We start from the raw sequence: 14,229 nt of genomic DNA, 5'->3' as shown, positions 1-14,229 counted from the left end.
CCAAAAACGAATTTACGTAAAAATTCTTGTTTTCCTATATTTTTTTTTGTTTTTCCCGGCGATTTTGGAGACTAGGTACTACGATATCCCCTATGCACCTACTAGATTCACTTTCGCACCGGAAATGATGAAAAGCGAAGCATTATTTCGAATACTTATCGTGTACACGGACACAAATAATAAAAATGTATTACGCAGAACGTAAATTTGCTATATATAACGGAAACAATAAAATGCCCGTGTTACGTCTTAAATCGTGGGTCGTGGAGCTGCATCGTTCACGAAATGTCGGACTTCCGTCAAATTTAATGCCCGCGATTCTAACCTTATCACTATTTATCACGAACTATGATGATAATAATTGTTATCAAATAAATAACAACGTAATATTTTTATTTTTTCGTCTGCCGACGTTAAGTTTGAATCACTCGGGAATCGCGATTATATGAAATTTGAACAGAACTACAGTGGTACAGAGTTCTATTCATACATAATTTTAGAACATAATCACCATGGATAAGTGTATTCTTTTTAGCAAAACATCCAATGTATCGCCTCGCCGCCACATTACGTTAATTTTCATTTGTAAGTAGGTATTATTTTCAAAGTGCACTGTTTATACTTCTTAATAATATGGAGTCAGTCTAGTTTGCTAATTTGTTCACAGATATAGATTTCCAAAAAATCAATGAAATAAAGACTAAAAATCTTCGAATTAAAATGATTATCCCAATTTCTACCTGGCATAGAATCTGCGGCAATCATTTCTCAATTAGTGATTGTAAACAATGCTCAGTAAATTAGTAAACACGGTCAGAGGCTGTCTCAAAACATAATCCAAACCACTTGTCTGGGATAGAGAAGTAAAATAAATTTTAGTTATTTACGGCAACATCGGTACTACTCTGAGCACGACTAGGAAATCGCATCTAAGAGGTAAAAACATTTAACATAAATTATGAATTAGGTACTTATATATTTTTTACAAAATGACAATTTCAGAAAACTTTGTTTCTCCAACGATGGGTTAGCAGAAAATGAACAGACGAATAAAGGGTTTCGAGGACTTACAGTTGATGATTTTGATTAGCCCAGAAAAGCCTTACATACTGATTAATGTCTAATTCACACACACTTATGTAAGTATATCACTCAAGTGTCCAATTTTAAATGTTTGTCAAAACCAAAAGTCACTTAATAGCTTATCGTTTTTAGTTCATAGAGTGGATTATACTTATTATTGTTTTCGAAATTGAAATAATATATTATGTACCACATACAAGGAACTAAGAAGTGGAGCCAGTGTATTGACAATTTTTCAGACGTTGACTTTCTTGAAGATAATTCTACAGACTCAGATGAAGCCATATAATATTGGAGTGAATTGTGCAACTCAAAGGTGAGAATATTGTTGATCGGTTTTTATACTAAAGCTATTAACTAACATAAAATACCCACCTGTTCACGAGACACATCGTATGACATCTAATTGTGTGCGTGGACATATATTTGTGTATCGAAAGCGCTCAGCCCGTTTAGTCAAAATGAATTAATAAATAAATAATTGTATGTTACAATCTTAAAATATCCATGACTTGTTTTAAAAATAAAATACAATTAATATAATAGGTGCTTCCCCGTAAGATTCCTTAAAAAATATTTTTGCCTTTAAGTTTGATTATAACATTATGTCATATCAGTCTAATATATTAGGACTAACGGTACAAAACTGGATCTACTGTACTCACATTTGCATGTTGATGGTTGTGCAAAGAGAGAAAACAAGTGGTGCACTGACATATTTTTAACAAAGTTTTAATTTCTAGGTAATACAATTTTGCTGAGCAAGAATTAAATTTTAATAAAGCAGAGAGCCTCAAAGAAACACATAACTACTTTGGGCATTGGTATCTTTCTTAAAGGGAAAGTGCATCTAGTTGGATACGTTAAACAGGTAAAGATTGAATGTTGTTTTCAAATACATGGGGAAAAACAAAAGAACAATTATTGAAAAATGATTATATTTTTGTCAAAAATTGATTTTGTTTTATAAGTGTAACTAAAAAAAAAACTACCTCGTTATAGATACATGATTTTTTGCAGAATTTTCGTATTACCATTTTCTACACACACCTTACAATTTTTAAAACAATTTTACTCTTTTTGACCTCTAGTTATGCGAATAATACATTTTATTTTTTTCGATTACTTTTGTTTTTAAAAATTATATTCAATAAAATGTTGTTTGCTATGTCAAAGTGTTTGAAAATGCAATACGGACGTCATCCTATTGTAGTTTCTGTAATATATGTTCACAAATATAAGAGATACATAGCCACCATTTTTCATAAGCATTTAAACTTCACATTTCGACAAAATTCGTCAACAATTTGCAAATTATCTTGCAGTTAAAAATGTTTTAAATGTTCGATTGTATATTTAGCTTATGCTTATAGTAAAAATTGATAACAATTGATCATAGTATTATTATTTATCAAATTGAATTAAATGTGTACATAATTGGTTTACAGGTCGTCAAACCCGTTCCCATTTACAACGAGGAAATACAATCTTCATTGTAAAAAAGAGTATGCAATTACCAAAAAGATTCAGTGGTTGTTATTAAAATACTTCAACTATCGACAATGGACATAATTGATGAAGACTTATATTATATTGTGATAGGTACCTATTTACTTTAATTTGTGTACTTATTTTTCCTATGTTTCCCCCACCACCCATCAGAAAGTAATTAGTTACTTTATTTAACCAAAAAAAAACTATACCTATACACTGTGCAGTCATGTTTGTGAATAAAATTATTTTGTCAATGACCAATTTATGAAAACTCTATTTTCAAATTGTATAACAAAAAAGAAAAGTAGGTAGGTTACGTTAGCTTTGTACCTGCTTAAAATCATTATAAGTTATACTATCATACTTTTCATATTTGTCGTATTGATAGTGTATATGTATATTTAAGTTTAGAAATATATGACTAATGTAGTCTATGGACTTAAGTCTAATAAATTTCTACTTTTTAACTTAATTTTCTCTGTGTTTATTAACTCAATCTATTTTAATATGATTAGAGCGCGAATTCGTATGATTTTACATATTTAGTCTGGTTGATGGTATGATATGCTAATAGTGAACACAGAATTAGTTTCATGACGATAACGATTTACACTGTGAATCTTTTGGGCCGCATAATACGACCAATCAACTAACTTTTTTCATTTTAAGGACTTTTTTAACATTTTAATTGCATATTTCTGTGTTTTTTTTAGTCATTTTTGTATTAATTACTATTGCAATATTGAACTTTTTCTATATGAGATAAAGAAATCTAATAAGCTTCATGTCATTCCGATTTCAAATAAATCATATTTTTATTGTTTTTTTGCAATTATTCCAGTAGTGGCATTTTATAGTTTTTAATATGTTTAGTGTGCCATAATAATAAAATCAATTTACTTTAATCAAGAAGAAATTAAAAAACACGATTCCTAGTATACTAGTGCACGACAGTAGTTACAGCTCATTTTCAAGTTGTTGGACCAAGAGAAAATGTTTTTATCGACATAAATTGAGAAAAAACTAAAATAATCGAAAATCTCATATGCATATGAATACCTAGACATGAATCTAAATATCTTGAAAATGTTATGGTTTCAAATTCTAATACAAACAATCGGTGAAAATTGCTTGTATCTACAGTAATTTATTTTAGAATAACACCACTTACACCAAAAACGAATTTACGTAAAAATTCTTGTTTTCCTATATTTTTTTTTGTTTTTCCCGGCGATTTTGGAGACTAGGTACTACGATATCTCCTATGCACCTACTAGATTCACTTTCGCTCCGGAAATGATGAAAAGCGAAGCATTATTTCGAATACTTATCGTGTACACAGACACAAATAATAAAAATGTATTACGCAGAACGTAAATTTGCTATATATAACGGAAACAATAAAATGCCCGTGTTACGTCTTAAATCGTGGGTCGTGGAGCTGCATCGTTCACGAAATGTCGGACTTCCGTCAAATTTAATGCCCGCGATTCTAACCTTATCACTATTTATCACGAACTATGATGATAATAATTGTTATCAAATAAATAACAACGTAATATTTTTATTTTTTCGTCTGCCGACGTTAAGTTTGAATCACTCGGGAATCGCGATTATATGAAATTTGAACAGAACTACAGTGGTACAGAGTTCTATTCATACATAATTTTAGAACATAATCACCAGGGATAAGTGTATTCTTTTTAGCAAAACATCCAATGTATCGCCTCGCCGCCACATTACGTTAATTTTCATTTGTAAGTAGGTATTATTTTCAAATTGCACTGTTTATACTTCTTAATAATATGGAGTCAGTCTAGTTTGCTAATTTGTTCACAGATATAGATTTCCAAAAAATCAATGAAATAAAGACTAAAAATCTTCGAATTAAATGATTATCCCAATTTCTACCTGGCATAGAATCTGCGGCAATCATTTCTCAATTAGTGATTGTAAACAATGCTCAGTAAATTAGTAAACACGGTCAGAGGCTGTCTCAAAACATAATCCAAACCACTTGTCTGGGATAGAGAAGTAAAATAAATTTTAGTTATTTACGGCAACATCGGTACTACTCTGAGCACGACTAGGAAATCGCATCTAAGAGGTAAAAACATTTAACATAAATTATGAATTAGGTACTTATATATTTTTTACAAAATGACAATTTCAGAAAACTTTGTTTCTCCAACGATGGGTTAGCAGAAAATGAACAGACGAATAAAGGGTTTCGAGGACTTACAGTTGATGATTTTGATTAGCCCAGAAAAGCCTTACATACTGATTAATGTCTAATTCACACACACTTATGTAAGTATATCACTCAAGTGTCCAATTTTAAATGTTTGTCAAAACCAAAAGTCACTTAATAGCTTATCGTTTTTAGTTCATAGAGTGGATTATACTTATTATTGTTTTCGAAATTGAAATAATATATTATGTACCACATACAAGGAACTAAGAAGTGGAGCCAGTGTATTGACAATTTTTCAGACGTTGACTTTCTTGAAGATAATTCTACAGACTCAGATGAAGCCATATAATATTGGAGTGAATTGTGCAACTCAAAGGTGAGAATATTGTTGATCGGTTTTTATACTAAAGCTATTAACTAACATAAAATACCCACCTGTTCACGAGACACATCGTATGACATCTAATTGTGTGCGTGGACATATATTTGTGTATCGAAAGCGCTCAGCCCGTTTAGTCAAAATGAATTAATAAATAAATAATTGTATGTTACAATCTTAAAATATCCATGACTTGTTTTAAAAATAAAATACAATTAATATAATAGGTGCTTCCCCGTAAGATTCCTTAAAAAATATTTTTGCCTTTAAGTTTGATTATAACATTATGTCATATCAGTCTAATATATTAGGACTAACGGTACAAAACTGGATCTACTGTACTCACATTTGCATGTTGATGGTTGTGCAAAGAGAGAAAACAAGTGGTGCACTGACATATTTTTAACAAAGTTTTAATTTCTAGGTAATACAATTTTGCTGAGCAAGAATTAAATTTTAATAAAGCAGAGAGCCTCAAAGAAACACATAACTACTTTGGGCATTGGTATCTTTCTTAAAGGGAAAGTGCATCTAGTTGGATACGTTAAACAGGTAAAGATTGAATGTTGTTTTCAAATACATGGGGAAAAACAAAAGAACAATTATTGAAAAATGATTATATTTTTGTCAAAAATTGATTTTTTTTTATAAGTGTAACTAAAAAAAAACCTACCTAGTTATAGATACATGATTTTTTGCCGAATTTTCGTATTACCATTTTCTACACACACCTTACAATTTTTAAAACAATTTTACTCTTTTTGACCTCTAGTTATGCGAATAATACATTTTATTTTTTTCGATTACTTTTGTTTTTAAAATTATTTTCAATAAAATGTTCTTTGCTATGTCAAAGAGTTTGAAAATGCAATACAGGCATCCTATTGTAGTTTCTGTAATATATGTTCACAAATATAAGAGATACATAACCACCATTTTTCATAAGCATTTAAAGTTCACATTTCGACAAAATTCGTCAACAATTTGCAAATTATCTCGCAGTTAAAAATGTTTTAAATGTTCGATTGTATATTTAGCTTATGCTTATAGTAAAAATTGATAACAATTGATCATAGTATTATTATTTATCAAATTGAATTAAATGTGTACATTATTGGTTTATAGGTCGTCAAACCCGTTCCCATTTACAACGAGGAAATACAATCTTCATTGTAAAAAAGAGTATGCAATTACCAAAAAGATTCAGTGGTTGTTATTAAAATACTTCAACTATCGACAATGGACATAATTGATGAAGACTTATATTATATTGTGATAGGTACCTATTTCCTTTAATTTGTGTACTTATTTTTCCTATGTTTCCCCCACCACCCATCCGAAAGTAATTAGTTACTTTATTTAACCAAAAAAAAACTATACCTATACACTGTGCAGTCATGTTTGTGAATAAAATTATTTTGTCAATGACAAATTTATGAAAACTCTATTTTCAAATTGTATAACAAAAAAGAAAAGTAGGTAGGTTACGTTAGCTTTGTACCTGTATAAAATCATTATAAGTTATACTATCATACTTTTCATATTTGTCGTATTGATAGTGTATATGTATATTTAAGTTTAGAAATATATGACTAATGTAGTCTATGGACTTAAGTCTAATAAATTTCTACTTTTTAACTTAATTTTCTCTGTGTTTATTAACTCAATCTATTTTAATATGATTAGAGCGCGAATTCGTATGATTTTACATATTTAGTCTGGTTGATGGTATGATATGCTAATAGTGAGCACAGAATTAGTTTCATGACGATAACGATTTACACTGTGAATCTTTTGGGCCGCATAATACGACCAATCAACTAACTTTTTTCATTTTAAAGACTTTTTTAACATTTTAATTGCATATTTCTGTGTTTTTTTTAGTCATTTTTGTATTAATTACTATTGCAATATTGAACTTTTTCTATATGAGATAAAGAAATCTAATAAGCTTCATGTCATTCCGATTTCAAATAAATCATATTTTTATTGTTTTTTTGCAATTATTCCAGTAGTGGCATTTTATAGTTTTTAATATGTTTAGTGTGCCATAATAATAAAATCAATTTACTTTAATCAAGAAGAAATTAAAAAACACGATTCCTAGTATACTAGTGCACGACAGTAGTTACAGCTCATTTTCAAGTTGTTGGACCAAGAGAAAATGTTTTTATCGACATAAATTGAGAAAAAACTAAAATAATCGAAAATCTCATATGCATATGAATACCTAGACATGAATCTAAATATCTTGAAAATGTTATGGTTTCAAATTCTAATACAAACAATCGGTGAAAATTGCTTGTATCTACAGTAATTTATTTTAGAATAACACCACTTACACCAAAAACGAATTTACGTAAAAATTCTTGTTTTCCTATATTTTTTTTTGTTTTTCCCGGCGATTTTGGAGACTAGGTAGGTACTACGATATCCCCTATGCACCTACTAGATTCACTTTCGCACCGGAAATGATGAAAAGCGAAGCATTATTTCGAATACTTATCGTGTACACGGACACAAATAATAAAAATGTATTACGCAGAACGTAAATTTGCTATATATAACGGAAACAATAAAATGCCCGTGTTACGTCTTAAATCGTGGGTCGTGGAGCTGCATCGTTCACGAAATGTCGGACTTCCGTCAAATTTAATGCCCGCGATTCTAACCTTATCACTATTTATCACGAACTATGATGATAATAATTGTTATCAAATAAATAACAACATAATATTTTTATTTTTTCGTCTGCCGACGTTAAGTTTGAATCACTCGGGAATCGCGATTATGTGAAATTTGAACAGAACTACAGTGGTACAGAGTTCTATTCAACTAACATAAAATACCCACCTGTTCACGAGACACATCGTATGACATCTAATTGTGTGCGTGGGCATATATTTGTGTATCGAAAGCGCTCAGCCCGTTTAGTCAAAATGAATTAATAAATAAATAATTGTATGTTACAATCTTAAAATATCCATGACTTGTTTTAAAAATAAAATACATTAATATAATAGGTGCTTCCCCGTAAGATTCCTTAAAAAATATTTTTGCCTTTAAGTTTGATTATAACATTATGTCATATCAGTCTAATATATTAGGACTAACGGTACAAAACTGGATCTACTGTACTCACATTTGCATGTTGATGGTTGTGCAAAGAGAGAAAACAAGTGGTGCACTGACATATTTTTAACAAAGTTTTAATTTCTAGGTAATACAATTTTGCTGAGCAAGAATTAAATTTTAATAAAGCAGAGAGCCTCAAAGAAACACATAACTACTTTGGGCATTGGTATCTTTCTTAAAGGGAAAGTGCATCTAGTTGGATACGTTAAACAGGTAAAGATTGAATGTTGTTTTCAAATACATGGGGAAAAACAAAAGAACAATTATTGAAAAATGATTATATTTTTGTCAAAAATTGATTTTTTTTTATAAGTGTAACTAAAAAAAAAACTACCTAGTTATAGATACATGATTTTTTGCCGAATTTTCGTATTACCATTTTCTACACACACCTTACAATTTTTAAAACAATTTTACTCTTTTTGACCTCTAGTTATGCGAATAATACATTTTATTTTTTTCGATTACTTTTGTTTTTAAAAATTATATTCAATAAAATGTTGTTTGCTATGTCAAAGTGTTTGAAAATGCAATACGGACGTCATCCTATTGTAGTTTCTGTAATATATGTTCACAAATATAAGAGATACATAGCCACCATTTTTCATAAGCATTTAAACTTCACATTTCGACAAAATTCGTCAACAATTTGCAAATTATCTTGCAGTTAAAAATGTTTTAAATGTTCGATTGTATATTTAGCTTATGCTTATAGTAAAAATTGATAACAATTGATCATAGTATTATTATTTATCAAATTGAATTAAATGTGTACATAATTGGTTTACAGGTCGTCAAACCCGTTCCCATTTACAACGAGGAAATACAATCTTCATTGTAAAAAAGAGTATGCAATTACCAAAAAGATTCAGTGGTTGTTATTAAAATACTTCAACTATCGACAATGGACATAATTGATGAAGACTTATATTATATTGTGATAGGTACCTATTTACTTTAATTTGTGTACTTATTTTTCCTATGTTTCCCCCACCACCCATCAGAAAGTAATTAGTTACTTTATTTAACCAAAAAAAAACTATACCTATACACTGTGCAGTCATGTTTGTGAATAAAATTATTTTGTCAATGACCAATTTATGAAAACTCTATTTTCAAATTGTATAACAAAAAAGAAAAGTAGGTAGGTTACGTTAGCTTTGTACCTGTATAAAATCATTATAAGTTATACTATCATACTTTTCATATTTGTCGTATTGATAGTGTATATGTATATTTAAGTTTAGAAATATATGACTAATGTAGTCTATGGACTTAAGTCTAATAAATTTCTACTTTTTAACTTAATTTTCTCTGTGTTTATTAACTCAATCTATTTTAATATGATTAGAGCGCGAATTCGTATGATTTTACATATTTAGTCTGGTTGATGGTATGATATGCTAATAGTGAGCACAGAATTAGTTTCATGACGATAACGATTTACACTGTGAATCTTTTGGGCCGCATAATACGACCAATCAACTAACTTTTTTCATTTTAAAGACTTTTTTAACATTTTAATTGCATATTTCTGTGTTTTTTTTAGTCATTTTTGTATTAATTACTATTGCAATATTGAACTTTTTCTATATGAGATAAAGAAATCTAATAAGCTTCATGTCATTCCGATTTCAAATAAATCATATTTTTATTGTTTTTTTGCAATTATTCCAGTAGTGGCATTTTATAGTTTTTAATATGTTTAGTGTGCCATAATAATAAAATCAATTTACTTTAATCAAGAAGAAATTAAAAAACACGATTCCTAGTATACTAGTGCACGACAGTAGTTACAGCTCATTTTCAAGTTGTTGGACCAAGAGAAAATGTTTTTATCGACATAAATTGAGAAAAAACTAAAATAATCGAAAATCTCATATGCATATGAATACCTAGACATGAATCTAAATATCTTGAAAATGTTATGGTTTCAAATTCTAATACAAACAATCGGTGAAAATTGCTTGTATCTACAGTAATTTATTTTAGAATAACACCACTTACACCAAAAACGAATTTACGTAAAAATTCTTGTTTTCCTATATTTTTTTTTGTTTTTCCCGGCGATTTTGGAGACTAGGTACTACGATATCTCCTATGCACCTACTAGATTCACTTTCGCTCCGGAAATGATGAAAAGCGAAGCATTATTTCGAATACTTATCGTGTACACAGACACAAATAATAAAAATGTATTACGCAGAACGTAAATTTGCTATATATAACGGAAACAATAAAATGCCCGTGTTACGTCTTAAATCGTGGGTCGTGGAGCTGCATCGTTCACGAAATGTCGGACTTCCGTCAAATTTAATGCCCGCGATTCTAACCTTATCACTATTTATCACGAACTATGATGATAATAATTGTTATCAAATAAATAACAACGTAATATTTTTATTTTTTCGTCTGCCGACGTTAAGTTTGAATCACTCGGGAATCGCGATTATATGAAATTTGAACAGAACTACAGTGGTACAGAGTTCTATTCATACATAATTTTAGAACATAATCACCAGGGATAAGTGTATTCTTTTTAGCAAAACATCCAATGTATCGCCTCGCCGCCACATTACGTTAATTTTCATTTGTAAGTAGGTATTATTTTCAAATTGCACTGTTTATACTTCTTAATAATATGGAGTCAGTCTAGTTTGCTAATTTGTTCACAGATATAGATTTCCAAAAAATCAATGAAATAAAGACTAAAAATCTTCGAATTAAATGATTATCCCAATTTCTACCTGGCATAGAATCTGCGGCAATCATTTCTCAATTAGTGATTGTAAACAATGCTCAGTAAATTAGTAAACACGGTCAGAGGCTGTCTCAAAACATAATCCAAACCACTTGTCTGGGATAGAGAAGTAAAATAAATTTTAGTTATTTACGGCAACATCGGTACTACTCTGAGCACGACTAGGAAATCGCATCTAAGAGGTAAAAACATTTAACATAAATTATGAATTAGGTACTTATATATTTTTTACAAAATGACAATTTCAGAAAACTTTGTTTCTCCAACGATGGGTTAGCAGAAAATGAACAGACGAATAAAGGGTTTCGAGGACTTACAGTTGATGATTTTGATTAGCCCAGAAAAGCCTTACATACTGATTAATGTCTAATTCACACACACTTATGTAAGTATATCACTCAAGTGTCCAATTTTAAATGTTTGTCAAAACCAAAAGTCACTTAATAGCTTATCGTTTTTAGTTCATAGAGTGGATTATACTTATTATTGTTTTCGAAATTGAAATAATATATTATGTACCACATACAAGGAACTAAGAAGTGGAGCCAGTGTATTGACAATTTTTCAGACGTTGACTTTCTTGAAGATAATTCTACAGACTCAGATGAAGCCATATAATATTGGAGTGAATTGTGCAACTCAAAGGTGAGAATATTGTTGATCGGTTTTTATACTAAAGCTATTAACTAACATAAAATACCCACCTGTTCACGAGACACATCGTATGACATCTAATTGTGTGCGTGGACATATATTTGTGTATCGAAAGCGCTCAGCCCGTTTAGTCAAAATGAATTAATAAATAAATAATTGTATGTTACAATCTTAAAATATCCATGACTTGTTTTAAAAATAAAATACAATTAATATAATAGGTGCTTCCCCGTAAGATTCCTTAAAAAATATTTTTGCCTTTAAGTTTGATTATAACATTATGTCATATCAGTCTAATATATTAGGACTAACGGTACAAAACTGGATCTACTGTACTCACATTTGCATGTTGATGGTTGTGCAAAGAGAGAAAACAAGTGGTGCACTGACATATTTTTAACAAAGTTTTAATTTCTAGGTAATACAATTTTGCTGAGCAAGAATTAAATTTTAATAAAGCAGAGAGCCTCAAAGAAACACATAACTACTTTGGGCATTGGTATCTTTCTTAAAGGGAAAGTGCATCTAGTTGGATACGTTAAACAGGTAAAGATTGAATGTTGTTTTCAAATACATGGGGAAAAACAAAAGAACAATTATTGAAAAATGATTATATTTTTGTCAAAAATTGATTTTTTTTTATAAGTGTAACTAAAAAAAAACCTACCTAGTTATAGATACATGATTTTTTGCCGAATTTTCGTATTACCATTTTCTACACACACCTTACAATTTTTAAAACAATTTTACTCTTTTTGACCTCTAGTTATGCGAATAATACATTTTATTTTTTTCGATTACTTTTGTTTTTAAAATTATTTTCAATAAAATGTTCTTTGCTATGTCAAAGAGTTTGAAAATGCAATACAGGCATCCTATTGTAGTTTCTGTAATATATGTTCACAAATATAAGAGATACATAACCACCATTTTTCATAAGCATTTAAAGTTCACATTTCGACAAAATTCGTCAACAATTTGCAAATTATCTCGCAGTTAAAAATGTTTTAAATGTTCGATTGTATATTTAGCTTATGCTTATAGTAAAAATTGATAACAATTGATCATAGTATTATTATTTATCAAATTGAATTAAATGTGTACATTATTGGTTTATAGGTCGTCAAACCCGTTCCCATTTACAACGAGGAAATACAATCTTCATTGTAAAAAAGAGTATGCAATTACCAAAAAGATTCAGTGGTTGTTATTAAAATACTTCAACTATCGACAATGGACATAATTGATGAAGACTTATATTATATTGTGATAGGTACCTATTTCCTTTAATTTGTGTACTTATTTTTCCTATGTTTCCCCCACCACCCATCCGAAAGTAATTAGTTACTTTATTTAACCAAAAAAAAACTATACCTATACACTGTGCAGTCATGTTTGTGAATAAAATTATTTTGTCAATGACAAATTTATGAAAACTCTATTTTCAAATTGTATAACAAAAAAGAAAAGTAGGTAGGTTACGTTAGCTTTGTACCTGTATAAAATCATTATAAGTTATACTATCATACTTTTCATATTTGTCGTATTGATAGTGTATATGTATATTTAAGTTTAGAAATATATGACTAATGTAGTCTATGGACTTAAGTCTAATAAATTTCTACTTTTTAACTTAATTTTCTCTGTGTTTATTAACTCAATCTATTTTAATATGATTAGAGCGCGAATTCGTATGATTTTACATATTTAGTCTGGTTGATGGTATGATATGCTAATAGTGAGCACAGAATTAGTTTCATGACGATAACGATTTACACTGTGAATCTTTTGGGCCGCATAATACGACCAATCAACTAACTTTTTTCATTTTAAAGACTTTTTTAACATTTTAATTGCATATTTCTGTGTTTTTTTTAGTCATTTTTGTATTAATTACTATTGCAATATTGAACTTTTTCTATATGAGATAAAGAAATCTAATAAGCTTCATGTCATTCCGATTTCAAATAAATCATATTTTTATTGTTTTTTTGCAATTATTCCAGTAGTGGCATTTTATAGTTTTTAATATGTTTAGTGTGCCATAATAATAAAATCAATTTACTTTAATCAAGAAGAAATTAAAAAACACGATTCCTAGTATACTAGTGCACGACAGTAGTTACAGCTCATTTTCAAGTTGTTGGACCAAGAGAAAATGTTTTTATCGACATAAATTGAGAAAAAACTAAAATAATCGAAAATCTCATATGCATATGAATACCTAGACATGAATCTAAATATCTTGAAAATGTTATGGTTTCAAATTCTAATACAAACAATCGGTGAAAATTGCTTGTATCTACAGTAATTTATTTTAGAATAACACCACTTACACCAAAAACGAATTTACGTAAAAATTCTTGTTTTCCTATATTTTTTTTTGTTTTTCCCGGCGATTTTGGAGACTAGGTAGGTACTACGATATCCCCTATGCACCTACTAGATTCACTTTCGCACCGGAAATGATGAAAAGCGAAGCATTATTTCGAATACTTATCGTGTACACGGACACAAATAATAAAAATG

The 14,229-nt window shown here is 29.3% G+C and overlaps 2 long non-coding RNA genes across 3 annotated transcripts; both read left to right on the top strand.

The window, feature by feature from the left end:
• Window positions 1-734: 734 nt before the first annotated feature.
• On the top strand, window positions 735-6,553 carry LOC132936448 (uncharacterized). Its single transcript, XR_009663464.1, has 10 exons — window positions 735-936; window positions 1,003-1,139; window positions 1,216-1,399; window positions 1,827-1,954; window positions 2,532-2,685; window positions 4,417-4,684; window positions 4,751-4,887; window positions 4,964-5,147; window positions 5,575-5,702; window positions 6,276-6,553. It is a non-coding gene; the product is annotated as an uncharacterized LOC132936448 (long non-coding RNA).
• A 1,808-nt stretch (window positions 6,554-8,361) lies between these two features.
• Window positions 8,362-13,097, top strand: LOC132937155 (uncharacterized). 2 transcript variants are annotated; one of them, XR_009663609.1, is made up of 7 exons: window positions 8,362-8,498; window positions 9,076-9,229; window positions 10,961-11,228; window positions 11,295-11,431; window positions 11,508-11,691; window positions 12,119-12,246; window positions 12,820-13,097. It is a non-coding gene; the product is annotated as an uncharacterized LOC132937155 (long non-coding RNA). The 2 variants fall into 2 exon arrangements; XR_009663610.1 differs by lacking the exons at window positions 8,362-8,498; window positions 9,076-9,229 and adding an exon at window positions 10,713-10,878.
• Window positions 13,098-14,229: the final 1,132 nt, after the last annotated feature.

The sequence above is a fragment of the Metopolophium dirhodum genome, chromosome 1 (assembly GCF_019925205.1).
Source record: "Metopolophium dirhodum isolate CAU chromosome 1, ASM1992520v1, whole genome shotgun sequence".
NCBI classification, from domain to species: Eukaryota; Metazoa; Arthropoda; class Insecta; order Hemiptera; family Aphididae; genus Metopolophium; species Metopolophium dirhodum.
The sequence above is the reverse complement of the archived record's forward strand: the minus strand, read 5'-3'. Positions and strand labels throughout refer to the sequence as shown.